Source organism: Ranitomeya imitator, chromosome 1 (genome assembly GCF_032444005.1).
Source record: "Ranitomeya imitator isolate aRanImi1 chromosome 1, aRanImi1.pri, whole genome shotgun sequence".
Classification (NCBI taxonomy): domain Eukaryota; kingdom Metazoa; phylum Chordata; class Amphibia; order Anura; family Dendrobatidae; genus Ranitomeya; species Ranitomeya imitator.
The window spans coordinates 1,158,814,218-1,158,841,875 of record NC_091282.1 but is presented as its reverse complement, the minus strand read 5'-3'; positions in this window follow the sequence as shown (position 1 = coordinate 1,158,841,875).

The window sequence follows — 27,658 nt, the reverse complement described above, 5'->3', positions numbered from 1 at the left end:
ATAGCCAATCCCTGGGCGGAGATGATATAGCCCAGGAAAGGTAAGGACTCCTGCTCAAACACACACTTCTCCAACTTCGCATAAAGAGAGTTTGCCCGTAGGAGGTCGAAGACTCTGTCAACATCTCTCCGGTGGGAGTCAATATCTGGAGAAAAGATGAGGATATCATCCAGATAGACTACAACCGAGGTGGAAAGCATATCCCGGAAGATGTCGTTGACAAAGTCTTGGAAAACGGCAGGTGCATTACAGAGCCCGAAGGGCATCAAAAGATACTCATAGTGCCCATCTCTGGTGTTAAACGCCATTTTCCATTCGTCCCCCTCACGGATGCGAATCAGGTTATAAGCACCCCGCAGATCTAGTTTAGTAAACACTCTAGCTCCCCGAAGCCTATCGAAAAGCTCAGATATCAAAGGCAAAGGGTACTTGTTCTTAACTGTGATAGCATTAAGACCCCTGTAGTCTATGCATGGACGTAGTTCTCCACTCTTTTTCTGCACGCAAAAGAACCCTGCCCCAGCAGGTGACACTGACTTCCTGATGAACCCTCTTGCCAAATTCTCTTGAATGTACTAACCAACTAATGTACAAACCAGGGATTCAAGCTTAAGGAGGCTAATTTGCATATTCCAGGTGCCTTCTGGGAAAAGCGAAGTCTCCCTAAGCTAGAAGATCGTTGGGTACAGTCGGGACCAGCTGCTTGGAAAGCATCACCAAACCAGGGATTCAAGCTTGAGGAGGCTAATTTGTATATTCCAGGTGCCTTCTGGGAAAAGCGAAGTCTCCCTAAGCTAGAAGATCGTTGGGTACAGCCGGGACCAGCTGCTTGGAAAGCATCACCAAACCGCGCGCCGTAAGGCTGTAGGATATTATTGCAAGAGAGCTTGGCTGAGTAGATTACACAAGAAGGAAAGCACACAGCAAGTCAGCAGGATCTAGGAGCAACATGGCAGATGTGACAACCTACATGGTCAGCTGCAGCATGTGCTACATGTTCACAGATCAACCAGAAGAAGAATCAAATTTCACCTGTCAGAAGTGTAGACTAGTGGCCCTTTTAGAAGAAAAGGTGCGGGGTCTGGAAGAAAGAATAGCAACTTTGAAACTCATCAAAGAGAATGAAGACTTTCTAGACAGAACAGAAGCATCTCTACTGGTCACAGAAGGTGAAAAAAGTGTCAGAGAACCTCCAAAAGCAGATGAGTGGAAGCATGTGACCAAAAGAAGCAAGAAGACCATGGAGAAATCACCAACCACACAACTGAAGAACCGATATCAAATCTTTGTAGAGGATGAAGATGGCACACCTAAGGATGAAGCAATACCAGCAAGCAAAAAAGAAAAGGGCACACAGCAACAAGTGACAGCAAAAAGTACAGCCAAGAAGCAACGAAGAGTGGTGGTGGTGGGAGACTCACTACTGAGAGGCACAGAAGCAGCCATCTGCAGACCGGACATAACTGCAAGAGAAGAATGCTGCCTTCCAGGTGCGATGATCAAGGATGTGACCGATAGGATACCAAAGCTCTTCAGCTCCAAGGACGTCCACCCATTTCTTCTGATACATGTTGGCACCAATGACACGGCAAGGAAGGACCTACCGACAATCTGCAAGGACTTTGAAGAGTTGGGGAAGAAAGTAAAGGAACTGGATGCACAGGTAGTTTTTTCTTCTATCCTTCCAGTAGACGGGCATGGCACCAGGAGATGGAACAGGATCCTTGATGCAAACAACTGGCTAAGACGATGGTGCAGACAACAAGGATTCGGATTCCTGGACCACGGTGTGAATTACTTGTACGATGGACTCCTCGCCAGAGACGGACTACACCTCAACAAACCTGGGAAACACACATTCGCCAGAAGACTCGCTACACTCATCAGGAGGGCGTTAAACTAGAAGAAGAGGGGACGGGAAGAAAAACATTAGACTTGAACAAAGAAGACCCAGGAAAACATACTCAGATGGGAGGTAAGAACATTTCTAAAACAATCCACAGCGAGGAGACTGGAACAAAACAAAATCCTCTAAACTGCATGCTCGCAAACGCCAGAAGCCTGACAAACAAGATGGAAGAACTAGAAGCAGAAATATCTACAGGTAACTTTGACATAGTGGGAATAACCGAGACATGGTTAGATGAAAGCTATGACTGGGCAGTTAACTTACAGGGTTACAGTCTGTTTAGAAAGGATCGTAAAAATCAGAGAGGAGGAGGGGTTTGTCTCTATGTAAAGTCTTGTCTAAAGTCCACTTTAAGGGAGGATATTAGCGAAGGAAATGAGGATGTCGAGTCCATATGGGTCGAAATTCATGGAGGGAAAAATGGTAACAAAATTCTCATTGGGGTCTATTACAAACCCCCAAATATAACAGAAACCATGGAAAGTCTACTTCTAAAGCAGATAGATGAAGCTGCAACCCATAATGAGGTCCTGGTTATGGGGGACTTTAACTACCCGGATATTAACTGGGAAACAGAAACCTGTGAAACCCATAAAGGCAACAGGTTTCTGCTAATAACCAAGAAAAATTATCTTTCACAATTGGTGCAGAATCCAACCAGAGGAGCAGCACTTTTAGACCTAATACTATCTAATAGACCTGACAGAATAACAAATCTGCAGGTGGTTGGGCATCTAGGAAATAGCGACCACAATATTGTGCAGTTTCACCTGTCTTTCACTAGGGGGACTTGTCAGGGAGTCACAAAAACACTGAACTTTAGGAAGGCAAAGTTTGACCAGCTTAGAGATGCCCTTAATCTGGTAGACTGGGACAATATCCTCAGAAATAAGAATACAGATAATAAATGGGAAATGTTTAAGAACATCCTAAATAGGCAGTGTAAGCGGTTTATACCTTGTGGGAATAAAAGGACTAGAAATAGGAAAAACCCAATGTGGCTAAACAAAGAAGTAAGACAGGCAATTAACAGTAAAAAGAAAGCATTTGCACTACTAAAGCAGGATGGCACCATTGAAGCTCTAAAAAACTATAGGGAGAAAAATACTTTATCTAAAAAACTAATTAAAGCTGCCAAAAAGGAAACAGAGAAGCACATTGCTAAGGAGAGTAAAACTAATCCCAAACTGTTCTTCAACTATATCAATAGTAAAAGAATAAAAACTGAAAATGTAGGCCCCTAAAAAAATAGTGAGGAAAGAATGGTTGTAGATGACGAGGAAAAAGCTAACATATTAAACACCTTCTTCTCCACGGTATTCACGGTGGAAAATGAAATGCTAGGTGAAATCCCAAGAAACACTGAAAACCCTATATTAAGGGTCACCAATCTAACCCAAGAAGAGGTGCGAAACCGGCTAAATAAGATCAAAATAGATAAATCTCCGGGTCCGGATGGCATACACCCACGAGTACTAAGAGAACTAAGTAATGTAATAGATAAACCATTATTTCTTATTTTTAGGGACTCTATAGTGACGGGGTCTGTTCCGCAGGACTGGCGCATAGCAAATGTGGTGCCAATATTCAAAAAGGGCTCTAAAAGTGAACCTGGAAATTATAGGCCAGTAAGTCTAACCTCTATTGTTGGTAAAATATTTGAAGGGTTTCTGAGGGATGTTATTCTGGATTATCTCAATGAGAATAACTGTTTAACTCCATATCAGCATGGGTTTATGAGAAATCGCTCCTGTCAAACCAATCTAATCAGTTTTTATGAAGAGGTAAGCTATAGGCTGGACCACGGTGAGTCATTGGACGTGGTATATCTCGATTTTTCCAAAGCGTTTGATACCGTGTCGCACAAGAGGTTGGTACACAAAATGAGAATGCTTGGTCTGGGGGAAAATGTGTGTAAATGGGTTAGTAACTGGCTTAGTGATAGAAAGCAGAGGGTGGTTATAAATGGTATAGTCTCTAACTGGGTCGCTGTGACCAGTGGGGTACCGCAGGGGTCAGTATTGGGACCTGTTCTCTTCAACATATTCATTAATGATCTGGTAGAAGGTTTACACAGTAAAATATCGATATTTGCAGATGATACAAAACTATGTAAAGCAGTTAATACAAGAGAAGATAGTATTCTGCTACAGATGGATCTGGATAAGTTGGAAACTTGGGCTGAAAGGTGGCAGATGAGGTTTAACAATGATAAATGTAAGGTTATACACATGGGAAGAAGGAATCAATATCACCATTACACACTGAATGGGAAACCACTGGGTAAATCTGACAGGGAGAAGGACTTGGGGATCCTAGTTAATGATAAACTTACCTGGAGCAGCCAGTGCCAGGCAGCAGCTGCCAAGGCAAACAGGATCATGGGGTGCATTAAAAGAGGTCTGGATACACATGATGAGAGCATTATACTGCCTCTGTAGAAATCCCTAGTTAGACCGCACATGGAGTACTGTGTCCAGTTTTGGGCACCGGTGCTCAGGAAGGATATAATGGAACTAGAGAGAGTACAAAGGAGGGCAACAAAATTAATAAAGGGGATTGGAGAACTACAATACCCAGATAGATTAGCGAAATTAGGATTATTTAGTCTAGAAAAAAGACGACTGAGGGGCGATCTAATAACCATGTATAAGTATATAAGGGGACAATACAAATATCTCGCTGAGGATCTGTTTATACCAAGGAAGGTGACGGGCACAAGGGGGCATTCTTTGCGTCTGGAGGAGAGAAGGTTTTTCCACCAACATAGAAGAGGATTCTTTACTGTTAGGGCAGTGAGAATCTAGAATTGCTTGCCTGAGGAGGTGGTGATGGCGAACTCAGTCGAGGGGTTCAAGAGAGGCCTGGATGTCTTCCTGGAGCAGAAAAATATTGTATCATACAATTATTAGGTTCTGTAGAAGGACGTAGATCTGGGGATTTATTATGATGGAATATAGGCTGAACTGGATGGACAAATGTCTTTTTTCGGCCTTACTAACTATGTTACTATGTTACTATGTTACTGAGACATTGCCTCCGTTTCCGGGAGAGATAATGGATAGACTCGACCCCGGGGAGGCTCAGCACCAGGCAAGAGATCAATAGGACAGTCATAGGGGCGATGGGGCGGAAGGGTCTCCGCTGCCTTTTTGGAGAACACGTCTGCATAAGACCAATATTGCTTGGGGAGAGAGGAAAGATCTGCGGGTACCTCTGTAGTAGCAACCTGAACGCACTCTCGATGACACCTGTTCCCACAAGATTCACCCCATCCCAGAATTCTCGATGTGAGGAGAGTGGTACCGTAACCAAGGTATCCCTAAGAGAACCTCATCAATTCCCTCAGGAATGACGAGTAGAGATATAACCTCCTGATGAGATGGTGACATGGACAGAGTAAAAGGGATAGTTTGATGTGTAATCTGTTCGGGCAGTGTCGACCCATTCACCACTCGTACGGTTACTGGTTGAGATAGCATGACCAGAGGAATTGCGTGACGTTGGGCGAAGGCTGAAGACATAAAATTGCCCTCCGCCCCAGAATCCACGCAGAGTTCTACTGAGTGAGAGGATGAGCCCAATGTTATTGTCCCCTTAAAGGACAATTTGGAGGCAAACGTCGCCGTGTCTAGTGCACCTCCACCAACTACCACTAGACGCTGACGTTTCCTCGACCGCTGGAGACATCTGGAGGCAAGATGTCCTGACTGTTGGCAAAGATGACAAATCTGGAGTGCACGAGCGGTCCGGGACTTAGATCCCGCTCGTGACTCCACCACAGGCTCATGGCGCTCAGGAGCCTGGTCTGGAGATTCCAAAGGTTTGGCGAAGGTGGGAGCCAGCCGAAACCTCTGCCTACACTGGGCTCGTTCTAACCTCCGCTCATGAAAACGGAGATCAATACGAGTGGATAGAGTTATTAATTCCTCCAGTGTGGCGGGAATCTCCCTAGTGGCCAGGGCGTCCTTAACATGGTCAGCCAGCCCCCTCCAAAATATTGGGATGAGAGCTTTATCCGACCACTCCAGCTCAGATGCTAAAGTGCGGAAGTGGACGGCAAAATGACTGACCAAGGACGAGCCCTGAGTCAATGCCAACAATTGGAGCGCCGTATCATGGGTGACACGAGGTCCTAAAAAGACCTGTTTCAGAGTGCTCAGAAACAACGGAGCACTCTGTACCACATGATCGTTACGCTCCCATAGCGGCGTAGCCCACTGCAACGCCCTGTCCGATAGAAGAGACCCTATAAATCCCACCTTAGCCCGCTCTGTAGGGAAACGAGAGGCCAGAAGCTCGAGATGGATAGAGCACTGACTCACGAAACCCCTACAAGATTTACTGTCACCAGAGAATTTCTCTGGAAGTGGGAGGCGAGTTAGAGTCGAGACAGGAGCGCCAGTGGACAAGGTGGCTGCAGCAACACTAGCAGCCTGAACAGTGACAGCAGTGACATCCACAGCTGAGGTTGAACGCTCAAGAGCCACCAACCTTCCCTCCAGCTGCTAGATGTACCGCTGTGAACGCTGATCGTCCATCATTTACTAGCCAGACCTTGGCGCTAGTATTATGTTAAGGACCGGCGGAACGCACCAAGTATAGATAATAAGAAACTAGGTGCGTTCGCAGTCCGAGGTCCACCGTGCAGGTAAAAGACCCTGCTGCTAGAAAGACGGACTATATGGCGGTACTAAGTATACACACATGGGTTAACTTCACCCTGCGTGAAGGAAGCGGTCCTGTTGCGTCACAGGACCGCAGTACCGCACATAAAGCGCGAGCAAGAAGTCAGCGGACTCAACCCCTACACAGGATTGAAGTCCGATTAGACACTTGCTGGCACAACACCGCAACTGGGTGTGTCAGAGGAACATAAATAATAATATAAAGGCACAAGAGTGCGTGCGGTGCCACACTGACGGATGCCACTAACCACCCAGGCTTGGGTCAGGAAAGCGCAGAGCAAGCGCACGGCACCGTACTGGCGGACACAGCAACTGGTAGCTGTAATGTGTGTTTTGTGCTGTTGGATAAGTCGGGCGCTAGATAGCAAACATACACCTTCCGCGAACAGACATTCAATAGGGAGGGTTATTTAAAGAGCGACTTTCACTCACAACACACACACATATTTACAAGACAATACTAGCGCATGGCCGTGCGGTCGTGCGCAGTTTATATAGCTGCAGCACAGGAAGCAGCTCCAGAAGTTTTGCCCTTTCAGGACCTGCCAAGAGGACCAATGGGATGTGCTGCAATACCTGAGCATGTGACCCTCGATCTCCAACGGGAGTTTCTGCCCTGGGCATGCTCAGACAGAGAAAAGCAGGACTTAGATCCAGAAACGTCCACTCGCCGCTGCCCAGCACTGGCTTCAATGGCAGAAGCAGGAAAAGCAGCAGTAACTCTTCGCACAGAGTCAGACTGAGCGAGACGCTGGGATCGACGTCCCTGCTGAGCAGACTCCACCGCGGCTGGAGAAGAATGGGAGACCGCAGCGGAGACGGATCGAGATTCCCCCAGTGCAGCAGAGGAAACTCGACTCCTAACACAATATTCCTCACCTTTCCACAGAGATGATAATCCATTTGTCCCATGATGGGTCTAGCTCTGCTACATCTAGATGGCAGGCTGCATGAGGCGACCATACAGCCTGCCATCCAACAGAAACACTGAGCAGTGTCTGCTACTGCTGCTCAGTGTCTCATGAACTAGTAGAACCTGTCTGATGTCACTGTGAGCGTGAAAAAGTTTTAACGCTCCCAGTGCCGTTAGAAAGGTCCTGGGAGTTCACAGCCAATGAAATCACTTCACGTTTCTGATGGTAGCACGAGTGCCATTAGAAATGTTCCCACGGCGCTAATGTCAAAACGGTACCGGAGATGTCAGTGTCCGTGTGTGCAATACGTGTGGCATACATGAGGCAACCGTGTGCTGCCTTTGTATCAGTGCCACATGGCAAGAGCCAGAAAAGCAGCAGCACAGTAAGCACTATTCTCCAGTGCCGGGTGCAAAAGACGACTTTCATCATTCTCCCCTGCTCTGCTGGCGACTAGCAGGGGAGAATGATTAGAGTTGTATTCAAGTGAGCACAATGACAGCAAGCAGTGGCTGATGGGACTATTACTCCCATCAGCCTACACCTCATGCCACTAATAACAGTGAGAGCAGGAGCGGCTGATAGAATCATTCATCAGCTGCTGCCTGTGCTATAAATAAATGAGTGAAAAAGACGGCGTGGATTTGTCTTTATTTTCTCTAACCAGCCAGGCAAAACTGACAACTGGGGGCTGCAACCCTAAGCTGTCAGCTTCAGCAAGGCTGGTTATCAAGAATAGAAGGGTCCCCATGCCGTTTTTTGAAATTATTTAAATAATAATTACAAAAAAAGTGTGGGTTCCCACTATTTTTGACTACCAGCCTTGCTAAAGCAGACAGCTGGGGGCTGGTATTCTCAGGCTGGTAAGAGGCCATGGATACTAACCCCACAGCCTTAAAAAAGCAGCCCACAGCTGCCCAGAAAAGGCACATCGATTCGATGCACCAATTCTGGTGCTTTGCTTGGTTCTTCCCACTTGCCCTTTAGCGGTGGCAAGTGGGGTTCCTATTTGTAGGGTTGATGTCACCTTTGTATTGTCAGGTGACATCAAGCCCATGGCTTAGTAATGGAGAGGTGTCTATAAGACACCACTCCATTATGAATCCTTTAGTTATATGGTAAATAAAGACAGCCAGAATAACGTCCTTTATTAGAAATAAAATGAAACACACTTTAACTTTTTTATTTAAAAATAACAAACACAGTTATACTTACCTAACACCTAATTCCACTGAATCCCTTGTCTACTATAAGAAAACAAAAATACAAAAAACAACTACAGTAGAAATGTAGCCTCCTCCTGACTGCATAGCAATTCTGCTGAATGGGTTTCCTTTATCCAGCAGCTCTTACTTTGACTCTACACCCAGCAGTCACATGACCACTAGGTCCAAAAGAGGATGCGTTGTTAGTGCTTCTTGTTTTGCTAACAGAGCACTTGCTCAGTGACATGTATTCAACAATAGAAAAGGCAGGGGAGGTAAAAACTATTTCTGCCTTCTCATTTGGGGAGGCAAGAAGAAATTATTAAGAACCTGTCACTTGCTCACATTGAGTTAAATATCTTGCAAAAAACTGTGAGATTCCTGATTCTGCATTATTTTCCTTTTTTTGTGCTGTACCATTCCATTGCAGAAATATTCACACGTGTTGCTTCTGGAGTGCGTCACGTGAATTGTCTGTTTTCAGACCAACAAGGACTTTTCTTCAGAGTTTTCTTTAGGAGCATGTGTGTTCCACCCTTCCTCACTGATGCTGCCAATCACAGCTCGGCAGACTGGTAGACTGTTAGATCGGCTGTTGAGTTGTTATTGTGAACATGTACTCCCCACGAGAAAACTGTGAAGAAATGCCCATTTAGTCAGAAAAAAAGTCACATATTGTGCTCCAAAACTAACAAATTTGAGGACCTCTGCAATTGAGTTGTGTAGTACAAAATGGAAAATAGTGGTGGAATTACGGGGTATTTACAAATTATTTAATTCAATTTTAAGTAAGTGATAGGTCTTCCATAATGGAAATTTTTAGATTCTTTAAAAGAGTAATTTCTTAAGATCTTTGTTTTTTAGTCCTTTAGCATAGATTTTAAAAAGATAACTGAACCTAAGATACATGATGCCTTATACAAAAAGGATTCTAGTAACTCTATAAAATATAGTACTCATGTACAACTTTCCAGACGTTATCAAAATTCTAGATATTGCTTGCAAGCCGATGAATATAAAAAAGTTAAACATTACTCATATATTCATATTCTCTTTAGATTTCTTCTCCTCTTGTCTATTCAAGGACAATGCAGTCAGATTTTCTGAGGGACTGACAGTGGAGAAAAACTAGATCTAAATATAAAGTTATGCATCTCATGTTTTGTTTGGACAGAGAAATATAGTATATCTGGCTGCATGCCAAGTCAAAGGTGACTGTATGATAAATGACAAATCTAGTCTCTGATGAGGAGGAGCATAGAGGTCAATTTGCTCAGTGGAAAGAAAGTTTCCAATGTAGGCTGACCTTTGCTGATTTTATATAATACAACAAGACAGCTTATTGAGAATTAGACATGCCCAGATTTTTTGTGGCTCTGTGTTTTGTTTCATATATGAGTATAGTGTAGACTTCTGAACATGGTATAGTATGTGTTCTGCTAACTGATTAGCAAGGCAAATCACACATGGTAAATAAATAAAAACAATTGTGTAATTGTGCTTGGCTTGCAATTTCAAAACACTTGGATTTTTTTCCCGCTTTCCAGTGCATCTCATGATAAAATGAATAATGTCATTAAAAAAAACAACTCTTCCTGCAAAAAGAAAAGCACACATGAGATTATGTGGATGGAAAAATAAAAAAGTTATGGCTCTTCGAAGATTGGGAGGAAGAAAAGAAAATGAAAAAAAAAATGAAACTAAGCAAGTCATAAAGGGGTTAAACAATATGTGAAGATGTAAAAAAATGGCAAAAGTTTGAAATTTTGGGAAAACGGACATTAACCAAAAGTTGTGTCTTGTCCACACTAGAAGCTGGTGGAAATCTCTTGATAAATTCCTCCACGTGTTTCATCAATGAACAGTTAAATGATTAAGGCTGGTTTCACATTTGCGTTTAAAAATGCAGCATTAAAAACGCAAATGCATGTGGTGAAAAAACACATGTAAACACGTGCAAACGCTGCGTTTTTTAGACGCATGTGTTTTCTAGACGCATGCGTTTTCGTATGCGGTAAAAAAACGCAGCGTATTGACGCGTTTACATGCGTTTTTTCCTGCGTTTGCGTTTTTGAAACGCATGATGAGAAGTGTGTGACAGCTGCCAATCATCAAAATCAACTAGAAAACCCACTAGAAATAGCTAGGGTTAGGGTTTGGATCCCTAGGGTTAGGGTTAGGGTTAGGATCCCTTTATCACCTTGATGGTGGGGGGTTAGGGTTAGTGTTAGTATTTTGATCCCTAGGGTTAGGATTAGGATCCCTTTATCACCTTGATGGTGGGGGGTTAGGGTTAAGGTTAGGATCCCTTTATCACCTTTTTGGTGGGGGGTTAGGGTTAGGATGTCTTTATCACCTTGATGGTGGGGGGTGGCTTATCAGTGTGTAGACTTGTTTTTTTCTATGGAAACGCATGCGTTTAAAAATGCAACCAAACGCATGTGCTTAAAAACGCATGCGTTTACATAGACAGCAATAAGTTTTTTTGCGGCAAAAAAACGCCTCTAGAAATTACTACATGTTGCATTTCTGCAACAAAATGCAAGCAGAGAAACGACGCATGCGTCGTCAAATGCGGCAAAACGCATACAAAAAAGACGCATGCGTTTTTAATGTTAAATATAGGAAAAAAACGCATGCTTTTTTTGCGCTAAAACGCAGCGCCAAAAAAATGCAAATGTGAAACCAGCCTAAGACTTAGGTAGACGAGGACAAAAACATTGATTATTTTGTTACGATGGCACCTGTCAGGAAGCAAGTGAATAGTTAATTCTTGAAATTAATATGATGATATGATATAAAGAAAAATAGAAGGCACGTTACAAGAGAAAAATAACGAAGGCACCACAACTGGGTCAGAGTGTCTTTAAAATGGCATGCCTTGTGAGGTGTTTCTGGTATGTAGTGGTATACAAAAGGGCCAAAGGTTCATTGATGGGAAATTAAACTAACATATTTGGCAATGGCATAATGCTGGCTTTGGTGTTAGGATAGAAAGAATATTCAAAACAACTTGCTACATATGAGGTTGGATAGCTGCCGAACGATGAAAGTGATGTTAATGAACCTTGTCCAATGCTGAAAATAGTAGTAAAGAGAAATTGAGCATTAGAAGTTGATAATAAAGTAATAGAAAAAGTTGGTCTTGTCTGATGAATAACATTTTTGATTGTTTTGACAGCTGGGTGCATATTTCTCACTTTTCTCTGGAAGGATGAACAGCAAGATAAAGTTAGCAAAGGCAATGTGATTCTCTTGAAACCTTGATTTCCATGTAACCTCATGGTAACAATAATACCTAATGGCAGATTCTTCATTTAGCAGATATTGAGCTCCACCACACTGAAAACATTGCTCAGGAATAGTGTTAATTTGACCTCCAAATTCCACAGATATTACTCCAATCAGACATCAGTGGAATATACAAACGAACCAATATCTCAAATATACTGGCAAAATGTTCATATAACAGAATTTCTGATCAAAATTAGATTAGTCATTATAATGCAATGGATAGTGGACCAAGGTCATAGGCCAATCGTCAATATCATGTATAACATAACAAGCAAAGAAAGGAGACGATCAACAGGCCAGAAATTATATAAAACTGTAGAAAAACTTTATTAACCCCTTCACCCCAAAGCCTGTTTTCACCTAAGTGACAGGGCCAATTTTTACAATTCTGACCACTGTCACTTTATGAGGTCATAACTCTGAAAAGCTTCAACGGATCCTGGTGATTCTGACTCTGTTTTCTCGGGACATATTGTACTTCATGATAGTGGTAAAACTTCTTCGATATGACTTGCATTTATTTGTGAAAAAAACAAAAATTTGTCGGAAATTATGAAAATTTAGCAATTTTCAAACTCTTAGTTTTTATGCCCTTAAATTAGAGAGTTATATCACATAATATAGTTAATAAACAACATTTCCCACATGTCTGCTTTACATCAGCACAATTTTGGAAACATTTTTTTTTTTTGTTAGGACGTTATAAGGGTTAAAAGTTGACCAGCGATTTCTCATTTTTGCAACAAAATTTTTTACGGACCACCTCACACTTGAAGTGACTTTGAGGGGTTTATATGACAGAAAATGCCCAAAGGTGACACCATTCTAAAAACTGCACCCCTCAAGGTACTCAAAACCACATTCAAAAAGTTTATTAACCCTTCAGGTGCTTCACAGGAATTTTTTGAATGTTTAAAAAAATTGAACATTTAACTTTTTTTTCACAAAATTTTTACTTCAGGTCCAATTTGTTTCATTTTACCAAGGGTAACAGGAGAAATTGGACCACAAAAGTCGTTGTACAATTTGTCCTGAGTACGCCGATACCCCATATGTGGGGGTAAACCACTGTTTGGGCACATGGCAGAGCTCGGAAGGGAAGGAGCGCCATTTGACTTTTCAATGCAAGATTTGCTGGAATTGAGATCGGAGCCCATGTCACGATTGGAGAGCCCCTGATGTGCCTAAACAGTGGAAACCCCCACAAGTGACACCATTTTAGAAAGTAGACCCCCTAAGGAACTAATCTAGATGTGTGGTGAGCACTTTGAACCTCCAAGTGCTTCACAGAAGTTTATAATGTAGAGCCGTAAAAAAAATTTTATATTAATTTTCACAAAAAATGATCTTTTTGCCCCAAATTTTTTATTTTCCCAAGGGTAACAGGATAAATTGGACCCCAAAAGTTGTTGTGCAATTTGTCCTGAGTACGTCGATACTTCATATATGGGGATAAACCACTGTTTGAGCGCATGGCAGAGCTCGGAAGGGAAGGAGTGCCATTTGACTTTTCAATGCAAAATTGGCTGGAATTGAGATCGGACGCCATGTCGCATTTGGAGAGCCCCTGACGTGCCTTAACAGTGGAAACCCCCCACAAGTTACCCCATTTTGGAAAGAAGACCCCTTAAGGAACTCATCTAGATGTGTGGTGAGCACTTTTAACCCCCAATTGTTTCACTAAAGTTTAGAATGTAGCATTGTGAAAATTAAAAAATCTTTTTTTTTTCCACAAAATGATGTTTTAGCCCGCAATTTTTTTTCCCAAGGGTAACAGGAGAAATTGGACCACAAATGTTATTGTCCAATTTGTCCTGAGTACGTTGATACCCCACATGTGGGGGGAACCACCGTTTGAGTGCATGGCAGAGCTCGGAAGGGAAGGAGCACCGTTTGAAATGCAGACTTAGATGGAATGGACTGCAGGTGTCATGTTGCATTTGCAGAGCCCCTGATGTACCTAAACAGTAGAAACCCACCACAAGTGACCCCATATTGGAAACTAGACCCCCCAAGGAACTTATCTAGATGTGTTGTGAGAGCTTTGAACCAACAAGTGTTTCACTACAGTTTATAACGCAGAGCCGTGAAAATAAAAAATATTTTTTTTCCACGAAAATGATATTTTAGCCCCCACGTTTTTATTTTCCCAAGGGTAACAGGACAAATTAGACCCCAAAAGTTGTTGTCCAACTTGTCCTGAGAACGCTGATACCCCATATGTTGGGGGGAACCACTGTTTGGGTGCACGGCAGAGCTCGGAAGGGAAGGAGCGCCATTTGAAATGCAGACTTAGATGGATTGGTCTGCAGGCGTCATGTTGCATTTGCAGAGCCCCTGATGTACCTAAACAGTAGAAACCCCCCACAAGTGACCCCATATTGTAAACTAGACCCCCCAAGGAACTTATCTTGATGAGTTGTGAGAGCTTTGAACCAACAAGTATTTCACTACAGTTTATAACGCAGAGCCGTGAAAATAAAAAATATTTTTTTTTCCACGAAAATGATATTTTATCCCCTATGTTTTTATTTTCCCAAGGGTAACAGGACAAATTGGACCCCAAAAGTTGTTGTCCAACTTGTCCTGAGAACGCTGATACCCCATATGTTGGGGGGAACCACTGTTTGGGCACACAGGAGAACTCGGAAGGGAAGGAGCCCTGTTTTACTTTTTCAAAGCAGAATTGGCTGGAATTGAGATCGGACGCCATGTCGCGTTTGGAGAGCCCCTGATGTGCCTAAACAGTGGAAACCCCCAATTATAACTGAAATCCTAACCCCAAACCTAACCCTAGCCCTAACCCTAACCCTAACCCTAGCCCTAGCCCTAACCCTAGCCCTAACCCTAGCCCTAGCCCTAACCCTAGCCCTAACCCTAGCCCTAATGGGAAAATGGAAATAAATACATTTTTTTACATTTTATTATTTTTCCCTAACTAAGGGGGTGATGAAGGGGGGTTTGATTTACTTTTATAGCGTTTTTTTGGCAGATTTTTATGATTGGCAGCTGTCGCACACTAAAAGACGCTTTTTATTGCAAAAAATAGTTTTTGCATCACCACATTTTGAGAGCTATAATTTATCCATATTTTGGCCCACAGAGTCATATGAGGTCTTGTTTTTTGCGGGACAAGTTGATGTTTTTATTGGTATCATTTTCGGGCAGATGACATTTTTTGATCGCTTTTTATTCCGATTTTTGGGAGGCGGAATGAACAAAAACCAGCAATTCCTGAATTTCTTTTAGGGGGGGCGTTTATACCGTTCCACGTGTGGTAAAATGGATAAAGCAGTTTTATTCTTCAGGTCAGTATGATTACAGCGATACCTCATTTATGTAATTTTTTTTATGTTTTGGCGCTTTTACACAAAAACTATTTTATATAAAAAAATAATTGTTTTTGCATCGCATTATTCTGAGAGCTAAAACTTTTTTATTTTTCTGCTGATGATGCTGTATAGTGGCTTTTTTTTTGCGGGACAAGATGACGTTTTCAGCGGTACCATGGTTATTTATATCCGTCGTTTTGATCGCGTGTTATTCCACTTTTTGTTCGCCTGTATGATAAAAGCAATGTTTTTTGCCTTGTTTTTTATTTTTTATTTTTTTGCGGTGTTCACTGAAGGGGTTAACTAGTGGGATAGTTTTATAGAGCGGGTCGTTACGGACGCGGCGATACCAAATATGTGTACATTTATTATTTTTTTTTATTTACATAAATAAATGGACTTATTGGGAAATGTTTTTTTTTTTTATTTGGGGATTTTTTTTTATTTTTTTTACACATTCTATTTTTTTTTTTTTTTAACTTTCTAACATTGTCCCAGGGTGGGACATCTCTGTATTAGATCAGATCGTTGATCTGACAGGCAGTTTAGCTGGCTTTCCAGCTCCTGCTCTCAGCAGGCGCCGGCTAGCCAGGTCATTTCATGACCCGGAAGGAGTCCGGCGGCCATCTTGGAACCGGGGACTCCTTCCGGGTCACCGGAGCACCGCGATCTCATTGCGTTGCTCCGGTGGGAGAGCGCAGGGAGCCCCCGTCCCTGCGCGATCCCCCTCTATGCTGCTGTCAGTACTGACAGCGGCATCAGAGGGGTTAAATGCCCGCGATCGGCGATAGCGCCGATTGTGGGCATTGCTGCGGGGTGTCAGCTGTCATATACAGCTGACACCCGCACCCGATCACCGCGGCATTCAGCGCGAGACCGCGGTGATCGGTGCGCCGTACTAGTACTGCTGCTGGCACAAATGCAGTGCCGGCAGCGCAGTACTAGTACGGCGCGTGGCGCGAAGGGGTTAAAGGGAAGGTACCATGTTTGTAGATCATTAATAAATCACTGTAATGTAGCATGACATGCTGCTATAACCAAGTTTTAAATGCATGTGAAACAGATTACGTGTGTAATATGAGTTTAAAGAAGGCACTGGGGGCTGACATCTTGGTTTCACAGCAGTTCATGACACTATCAGTGTCATTTTACGGCACCCCATGGACATAGGAGATAATAGACCGGCGCTGACCCTATCTCTAACATTGTAGCTGCTTTAGCAGTGAGCTGGGCACGCCTCTGTGGGCTGCAGAATTCACTGCTGTAGGCATGACTGGCCGCCATTTTATTATAGCCCAGTGCTATCTCCCGAGCTCCACTTACTTTCTATCGGAGGAGAGAAGCACTCACTGGAACCGGAGGATGGGGAGTGCGGGTGATTTATCTCCATGCTCCTCTGTACTCCAGACACTGCACTGCAGTGCACGTCCTGGGCACACATCCTCTGCTCTCACAGCTGCCCTCCCTGTGTGCTTCTCCTGCTCTGTCTCCGCCTCCTCACACACAGACCCTGTGATCTCTGGTAAGCTGCATTCACAGCCTGCCTCTCTCTCTGTCATACAATGTATCTCTCCCCTCCCTCCACAATGCCTGGCCATTCTCTGCAGACCTGGATCTCCTCCTTCTTATCTTACTGAGGCACGAGTCACAGACAGCTCTGCTCAGATAATGCTGCTCCATACATAAACACCACATGTCTTCAATTTTCCTCCAGTCCACCATGCTGCTGAGCCCACTGTGTTCTGCTTTTTTGTAAACTCTGTAGCTGTGTTTCTGATGCAGTTAACTGCTGGTGATAGTAGATCACAGGGCAGTCACACACAAAATGGCGCTGCCCTGTGATGCTGCTCTTCATTCTGCCCCAGGGATATTAGACCACCCAAAAGGGGAGGGAAATGGTGATGTCAGCAGTTACTGCCCCAATTTTCCAGCTAACAGTAAAGCTCGTAAGTCTTACTATAGCTGCTTGAGGTCTAAAACATAAAATGCTCCCCCTAGTGGTCAATATATATATTTGTAAGAAAATATATAATATTTTTCATATAGAAATGTTTGCAAACTGTGCAAACATTGCATTAATACATTTTATTTACTATTTTAAGCTTAATTTCACAAAAAAACAAACTACAAAAAAACTGGTGGCACCTTCCCTTTAAGATCAAAATACAAAAGACAGGTAGAACAGTGGATACACCCACAATGCATATGTGCAATTTACAAGTGTGGGACGTGGGAATACTGGCTAAGTAATCAAAATATTGTAGCTTCTGTTGCCTGGATTACCAGACCATCAGTAAACGTATACTATGGATATATTGTCCCCAAAGAAAAAGGTATATATAAACCCTAAGTCATTGGAGAATCACACAGGAACATGATAGACAAAGTTTACACCATAGTAATCCATTGCAGGCACAGTATATATGGGACAACGGCATCAAAAAAAGCATTGATAAGCAATTATAAGTCCCGAATTAGCATACCTATATCAACGGCCTGTGGACCACCAGGGAAGTAGAGGGGGAAGCCGCCAGTAATACCCATGTCACCCCGATGCATGTTTCAGCAAAGCCTTCATCTGGGTGCATAGGTTAGATCAAAAGTGTGCTGATTAAAAAGGAGCTGGAACCAATAGGTGTCAACCTGGAAGTAGTGTTACGCTGTCAAGGCAACGTACCGCATCATCAGACGTCACCTCATCTACCCGAGCCGCGCTGGGAAAATCTCCAAGCAGCGCTAACACTGGGGATGAGGGAGTCAAAAAGACTGCGGATGGCCAAAAAATACATACAAAAAAGGCCAAGCCAGGGCCCAAACCATGTCAGCTGGCGTCGGCGTCAAAGGGAGGCAGAGCCGGGGCAGAAACTTGTGACATGGCATTACGTATCCCAGGAGATGCCGAGGGCCGACTGACATGGGAGGACATGGCATGCATGCATACATGGCAGCAGATCGCTATAGCCCAATACTTTCCCAGGGGCTTCTGGTTTGGCGGGCACAGTTTGTGCCCTGCCCCCTGTTTTCTTACATATGGGTAAGCACTAGCTTTTTACACTATTAATGGCACTTTATCCCCTTTTAGTAGCAGCATGGTCTGATGACTCTATAGACTTACTTTGAATAGGCCAGTATAGCAACTTTACTTTGATGCTCTATGGGGGTTGTACACCAACTGTGTAAGTGCTGGACATTTTGTTAGTACCCTGTTTTATCACTTTTGGGGTCAGTGTCACCTGTGCAGCCTGGTTCTTTCCCCTTTCATGCTTCACATTGAGCTTTTTTCAATGTTGTTGTGATATGTATTTTGTACTAATATATTTCATATGAGGTGCTTGTATTAATAAATATTTTCTTACTATATACACAGCCTCAGTCTTTATCTACCACTGTTTAGTGAGAGTAAGTACTCCTCTGTCGATGTAGGATCAAACTACATAGCAAATTGGGTAGGAAAACAATATCAAAGGTACCCACCATACAGACAACAAAGTGCATAAATATTATAAATATTGGTGTACCAACATTGGGACACATTATACCAAAGTGTACAGAAAATACCATATACAGTATTAAATAATCACAACAAAATAATGAATAGGAAAGGTAAATAAACACAGTTAAATAGAAGGGTAAAGAAAGCAAAAAAAAAATAGAATTAACAAAATACAATAGAAAAAAAAAATGGAAAAATAAATAATGACATAAAATACAAACACAACAAATACACATAGGTAAATGGGTCTTGGATGGGCATAATATATCTTCATATAAACTCTGCACATGATGTAGTAGACAGTAACCGGAGACACCAAAATAGGACTAGCAATCCTACATCAAAAAAATAAAATATTTAAAATTAGATCACAGAATATTTAAAAACAAAAGGAAATTGACATAGCACAGATGGAAAAGCATACTATGCAGACGTCAATATTAGAGAAAGGGAACAAAACTTATTTGCTCATTTAACCCGCTAGGATGTAATGTATTGAGGGTCCATATCCAGTGAGATTCCTGATGGGCTAGCCTCTGCGACACCTTCCCACCACGGATGGTAACATCTAGGGAATCAATGCCCCTTACTCGGAGTAAGGTGGCATCACAGTTATGGCACTGCCAAAAATGCCTGGGGATGCTTTTGAGGGTGGATGTATCAGTGTGGTCTGCAGCCGCCAAAATACTCAAAATATGTTACCTAATGTGTACTTTAAAAGGAGGTGTGGTTAGGCCAATATAGATAAGTCTGCAGGGACATGTAGCAAAATAGATTACATTATGGTTATTGCAGTTAATATGCTTCTTAATCTCAAAATTTGTCAGCATTAAAGAAGGTATCACACTTTTCCATATTTGGGCAGGCCACACAACATCCACACATCCACGCTTTTTAGGACATGAATCCAAAAGTGTGGGTTTATAGTTACCAGTATAATGACTATGCACTAGCATGTCACGAAGATTTCTTGAACGTCTGGTGGTAATCGTGGGTCTCTCCAGTATATATTTAGAGATAACCAGATCAGCTTGAAGAATAGGCCAAGACCTAGTAAGAGCCTCCCTCACTGATGCAAAACGATTGTGATAGTTAGTGACAAATCTATCCTTTTTATTAGCCAATTTCTTTTCAGATTTATATACCAGATCATGTCTTGAAGAATATTTAGCACGATTGTAGGCTCCTTTCACCATTGGGCGGCTATACCCTGGTTCATAGAATCTCGATTTAAGATCACCTGACTGTCTTTCAAAATCTGCATTGCTTGAACAGATTCTACGGAGGGGAAGAAATTGGCCTATAGGGACGGATTGAATCACGTGTCTCGGATGCCCTGGAGGCATGCAGCAAGGTATTTGTGGATGTTGGTTTCCTGAAAATGTCAGTCTGTATAACATTCCTATCATCACGTCTCACAAGTACATCCAAGAATTCAACACAGCTGCTATCATAATGGTAGGTGATATGTATTTTACAGTCATTGTTGTTCAATGATCGCATAAATTCCTGTAGATCTACAGGTCCCTTCCAGATCAGAAGACATTGTTTATGTACCGCGCCCAAAAAGGGACATGGTCCATAGGCGATGTCTGATCCAACAGGAATAGGGCCCTCTCCCACAGCCCAAGGAACAGGTTAGCGTAGGCCGGTGCAAAGGCAACCCCCATCGCTGTCCCCTTGAGCTGCAGGAAGAAAGACCCCTTTGAAAAAGAAAAAAATATGAGTTAAAGTAAATTCTAGGATTTCTAACACCAAATATTGGAAGTTAACAGGAAGATTTGACATATTAAGATAATACTTGATGGCTCTAAGGCCATCAGGATGCCTGATGCTGGTATATAGAGACTCAACGTCTTCTACCACCATAACGGCCTTAGGGTCTACATGTAGGTCATCAATTAACCTGAGGAATGCACCAGTATCTTTCAAGAAAGAAGGAAAACTTTCAACAAATGGCTGCAATATAGAATCTATCCAACGATTGACATGTTCCAAGAAATTCCCCGCTCCGGAGATAATCGGACGTCCAGGAGGGGTGGCATTATTCTTGTGAATTTTTGGTAGTAGGTAGAGCGTCAGAATTGTAGGTTCCATTATGGTGAATGCCAAAGCCAGTTCTTTTTTAATCATACCATTTACAACTGCTCTGTCGAGAATGGAATTTAATTGTGATTTAAAGGCCAAAAGGGGGTTATAGGATAGCTTTTTGTAACAAGTTTTATCATTTAGTTGACAATAGGCTTCCTTCTCGTACATGGTTTTTGGCCAAATGACGATATTGCCCCCCTTATCGGCCGGCTTCAGCACAACATCAGGAAGTGACTGAAGTACACTGAGGCGTTCACATTCCACATGTGTCAAATTATCATTTTGAATGAATTTAGATTTTTTCATCAGGTCGTTTGTAACAATCTGGACAAATAGGTCCACATTGGCACAGGTGGAAAGAGGGGGCAATTTCTTGGAAGGTGGTTGAATCGATGGAGGATTCGTACCATCAACTGAGGTATGATGTTCGACATATAGTTCTTCCAAGATTCATAGAGCGGATTGTTCCTCTTCTGTAGGAAACAGAACATGTAGATTACCATCATGAAAATGCTTTTTGAACAACAGAGACCTTGTGGAATATACTGGAGTACTGAATCATAGAAGCTTAACCTCACAAATTACAACACTTGATTACCTACTACTAATGTCCTGATGCAAGATAAAAAATAGATCTTAAGGAGTCCATATCTAAACAGCCCAATATAGGCTCTAACATTATTCACCTTACCCAAGAAACTTTTTCTTCCCAACACAACGCCACATTACCTTGCCTACACGGTTCATAATTTTCAAACACTATTAAGAGTGATCCTTTCACTCATGTCTGCACAGTCTAATAGTTCCCCATTAGAAACTGTTTTACATGTGACAAATTTTTTTAAATTTATCTCATAAAGTGCCCCTGCAGTCTAGGATACGTTGGTGGTATTTCACAACATAAATCCACTATCAGGTGTAAACGCACATGTTATCTTTACCCTTTACCTGCTTATTTGTTGCACTAGGTCATTCTGCAGAGGCGTATCTAGGGTTTCTGGCACCTGGGGCAAGAATTCATTTTGGCGCCCCCCCCCCCAGCACATATGCGATTTGCGCACTTAGTCATGTACCCACAAGCTCCTCTCCCTAATGCTCTCAATGTTCAGTGAAAAACTGAGAAGCAGAAGAAAAGCTCGTTGTCACCAGACCATAAGTGTGAAAGTCACATATGAGTGACGTGTCCATGTGACGACTACTGGAACCTGCTGACCTGAATCCTGACATCGCAGACTTCTGAATTCTCACAACGAATGCACTGGACACTTTTAGGATTCTCCCTTGCCGGCGGACGGTCATGTCAGTACAAGCATGTGATTTGTATAATTCTGAACACATTCCGACTAGACGTGCCCGGCCTCGCTCAGTTCATTTTCATTGACGGAGGCCACACATGTCTAGTCAGCACGTGACCACATGTATGTAAATTGCCAGCACGAGAGAATCCTGACAGCGTGCAATGAGCACTGTGAGAACTCAGAAGTCTGCAGTCACGAAGAATGACTGCAGACTCATTACAAACCTGGACATCCCCTTTAATGCTCCTAACATAAATAAAAACATGAGAGTTAGTCAGTATCACAATTAACATTTACATCCAGGTACCTTATAGATGATGTCGTCTCTGGAGTCGTTCTTCTTTTCTTCATCTTCACGATGCCCTTAAAGATACAAGTGTCATTATAATGCTCCTGAATGAAAAATTGCCCCTCACTATATTGTCTTCACAAAATATGACCCCCACACTGTCCCTCTTATGATACATGCTCTTCACACTGACCTCTCCTTTCCATACCGGTCCCCTCTTCACACTGTCCTCTCACACTGTGTCCCCCATATAGGGCCCAGTATTTATACTGTACTCTCTCATCACACTCCCCCTCCTTGGTATACTGTCCCCTCCTGGCTGTGCCCTTACACTGCCCCCATGCTACGAACCCACTACTCAGTTTCTATTCTGTGCCCCATCACCCCCTTTGCTGTTCATTTTGTGTCCTCAAATCTCCCATCTCCACTCCAATTCAACCCCACACAATAAATCCCCCCATTACCCACACAGCCCCTCATCACCCCCATCTCCTGATCCCCCACACAGCCCCTCATCAACCCCATCTCCCCCTCATCACCCCTACACAGTCCCTCATCATCCTCCCACTCCCCACAGGCCCTCATCATTCCCCAAAAAGGCCCTCATCACCCCGCTTCTCAACACAGAGCCCCTCATCATCCCCCCATTCCCCACAGGCCCTCATTATCACCCACACAGCCTCTCATCCCCCATTCCCCACACAGCCCCCCATTATCACCCACACAGCCTCTCATCCCCCCATTCCCCACACAGCCCATCAGCCCCATACAGCCCCTCATCACCCCCCTTCTCCCCCAAAGCCCCTCATCACCTCCCTTCTCCCACACAGCCCCTCATCATTCCTTCTTTTTCCACACTGCCCCTCATCATGCTCCATTCCCCACACAGCCCCTCATCATCCACTACACAGCCCATCATCATTCCCCACACAGCTTCTCATCATCCACTACACAGCCCCTCATCATTATCCCTCCATTCCCCACAGCCTCTCATCATCCACTACACAGCCCCTCATCATTATCCCTCCATTCCCCACAGCGTCTCATCATCCACTACACAGCCCCTCATCATTATCCCTCCATTCCCCACAGCGTCTCATCATCCACTACACAGCCCCTCATCATTATCCCTCCATTCCCCACAGTGTCTCATCATCCACTACACAGCCCCTCATCATTATCCCTCCATTCCCCACAGCGTCTCATCATCCACTACACAGCCCCTCATCATTATCCCTCCATTCCCCACAGCGTCTCATCATCCACTACACAGCCCCTCATCATTATCCCTCCATTCCCCACAGCGTCTCATCATCCACTACACAGCCCCTCATCATTATCCCTCCATTCCCCAGACAGCTTCTCATCATCCACTACACAGCCCCTCATCATTATCCCTCCATTCCCCACAGCCTCTCATCATCCACTACACAGCCCCTCATCATTATCCCTCCATTCCCCACAGTGTCTCATCATCCACTACACAGCCCCTCATCATTATCCCTCCATTCCCCACAGCTTCTTATCATCCACTACACAGCCCCTCATCATTATCCCTCCAATCCCCACAGCTTCTCATCATCCACTACACAGCCCCTCATCATTATCCCTCCATTCCCCACAGCTTCTCATCATCCACTACACAGCCCCTCATCATTATCCCTCCATTCCCCACAGTGTCTCATCATCCACTACACAGCCCCTCATCATTATCCCTCCATTCCCCACAGCTTCTCATCATCCACTACACAGCCCCTCATCATTATCCCTCCATTCCCCACAGCTTCTCATTATCCACTACACAGCCCCTCATCATTATCCCTCCAATCCCCACAGCTTCTCATCATCCACTACACAGCCCCTCATCATTATCCCTCCATTCCCCACAGCCTCTCATCATCCACTAAACAGCCCCTCATCATTATCCCTCCATTCCCCACAGCGTCTCATCATCCACTACACAGCCCCTCATCATTATCCCTCCATTCCCCACAGCGTCTCATCATCCACTACACAGCCCCTCATCATTATCCCTCCATTCCCCACAGCGTCTCATCATCCACTACACAGCCCCTCATCATTATCCCTCCATTCCCCACAGCGTCTCATCATCCACTACACAGCCCCTCATCATTATCCCTCCATTCCCCACAGCGTCTCATCATCCACTACACAGCCTCTCATCATTATCCCTCCAATCCCCACAGCGTCTCATCATCCACTACACAGCCCCTCATCATTATCCCTCCATTCCCCACAGCGTCTCATCATCCACTACACAGCCCCTCATCATTATCCCTCCCATCCCCACAGCCTCTCATCATCCACTACACAGCCCCTCATCATTATCCCTCCATTCCCCACACACATCGGTAATCTCCTCACATGGCTGCATGCTGCAGACCCTCAGTCCTCCTCACACGACTCCAGCAGCTTCCTGGTTCCTGCTATCTGTCTTCACTGGACTGAAGGAGGCCCCGCCCCTTCCGGTGACATCTTACCTCCCAAAATCAGCTCCATTCTAGACAGGCACTGCAGTCAGATGTTCAATTGTACTCATGTCCGTAAGATACGAGTACAATTGAACACTGGGAGCCGCGCGCTGCAGCGTCTCTGTGCCGGATGTCAGCTTGACAGTCCGACACAGAGAACAGCTGACTCCGAGTGCAGGGGCGGCAGAATGCAGCTGCCAGGGGAGACATTTGGCGGCCCAACTGCGCCCCCCTGCCAGCTGCGCCCGGGGCACATGCCCCGGCTGCCTCCCCCCTAGATACGCCACTGTCATTCTGTATCACAGTTAAGATTCCAAGCATTGTCACGGTGTGACTGCGGGATAGCAAGCGTGCTCTTGGTCTTATCCTAAGTCCAGGGGTCCCTAGCTATCCTTGTTCCAGAGATTACTCCTCAAGATGGAGATGCTCAAGCCTCATTCCTTACTATGCTCCTAAACAGCACTTGTCTGAAACGTGTATGGGGAAATACAAAACCAGACATTAAGGGCAGAACTAAAGTACAGTCACACAGCAAGCTCTCAAGGAAATACAAAAGGGACATACATTTTTATGCCTGAGAGGCAACAAAGTAATAAAAAGACATATAGCAGAAATGGAAAGGGTTAACCAAACACTGCTCAGCAATAACTTTGGAAACAATCAGTACAACAGAATGTGTCACCTCTCCAGACCACTATAGATGTCAGCACTATATACATATATTGCTGGCATCCCCAAATCAGTTAAGTCAGCTTAAATAGGGAAAGAGTAGACATGACAGGTTCTTCTGTAGCATGTGACAACATGCAATCAACAAGCTAAGTTCACCAAATGATCCCCTTCAAACCTGCCTAGGAGCTGTAGCTTTAGAAGTTGACGCACAGTCCACTCTGTTCTGACCATAGCTATCTAACTAGTCATAAGGAGGATTGTCTGAATCTGTGGAATCCACAGACCCTAATGCTGCCATTACAGTTGGAGAAAACCTCCTTGTGATACATATATTCCAAGTGCAAGATGAGGCGGGTAATAGAATAAAAAAACTAAAATAATGTGAACCTTTCTGCATTCATACATTTCAAACTTCAGAACTAAGTGTTCTCAATAGAGAATATGAAATATTTTGTTAATGATGCATTTTTTTGTATATGTCTGCTTGTTTTCGCTGTTTGATTTACAAATTCCTTAAGAAATCCAACAGGTAGTAATTTTCCATAATTTTTTCTCCTTTTTCTTCCCTTTTTCCCCTTTTTCCATTTTTTCCATCATTTCCCTTTTACCCATCCTTCCATATTTTCCATTTTCTCTTGTATTCCATCCTTCTTTCTTCATTTGAATTTTTGACTTGTATTTTTCTTTGTACTCTCATTATGCTTTTCTTTTCACTCATTTCTCAATAATCATTCCTGTTTTTCTTCTTTATTCAGTTCATTCACTTTTCTTCACTGTTATATGCATTTCCAGGAGCTCCTCTACACATGCAAAGTGCTGTTGCTTTCCACTACGGGACTCAGGAGGCACCGCATCTGCAGTTCCAACAATAGACGCCATTCCTCTCAGAACACCGGATGCATGCGCAGTACATAGAACACTCATCACAGTACTTCCAAGATGTGAGAGGATCCCATCCCCTTACCTTTCTTGTTTCACTTCATGTATTAACCCACAGCTCAGCATGCATACCAGCCTCACCAGTCCACTGTCTGTTATGTGGAACAGGTATGTCCTTCTGACTCTTTTTTGTTTCTTTTTTGGGATCATGATTCATGGGATAGTGGATCATGTGCATCATTATGCACTGAATCTTTTGAATATTATCACCATATCTTTTAACCCCTTCCCGACATGCGCCGTACTAGTACTGCTCTGTGGGAACTGAGTTCCCGCAAACCGCAGTACTAGTACGGTGGCACGATCGTGCGGTCTCACCTTGAGCACTGCGGCGATCGCGTGCAAGTGTCAGCTGTATGTGACAGCTGACACCCTGCAGCAATGCCCACGATCGGCGCTAGTGCCAATCATGGGCATTTAACCTCTCTGATGCTGCTGTCAGTAGTGACAGTGACATAAAGGGGCATCGTGCAGTGACGGGGGCTCCCTGCGCTCTCCCACCGGAACAACGTGATGCAACCACATTGTTTCGGTGTTCTGGAAGGAGTCCCAGGATCCAAAATGGCCGCTGGGCTCCTTCCGGGTCCTTCACTGAGGTGGCTTGCCGGCGCCTGCTCAGAGCAGGCGTCGGAAAGCCTCCTGCACTGCCTGTCAGATCGCTGAACTGACACAGTGCTATGCAAAGTGTCAGATCAGCGATCTGATGAAATATAGTGATGTCCCACCCTGGGACAATGTTATAAAGTGTAAAAAAAAAAATAGAATGTATGAAAAAAAAAATCCCCAAATAAAGAAAAAATAAATATTTTCCAATAAATCCATTTACCTAAGTTAATAAAAGAAAACAATAAAAGTACTCATATTTGGTATCGCCGCATCCGTAATGACCCGCTCTATAAAACTATCCCACTAGTTAACCCCTTCAGTGAACACCACAAAAAAAGAAATAAAAAATGAGGCAAAAAACAATGCTTTATTATCATACCGCCGAACAAAAAGTGCAATAAAATGTGATCAAAAAGACAGATATAAATAACCATGG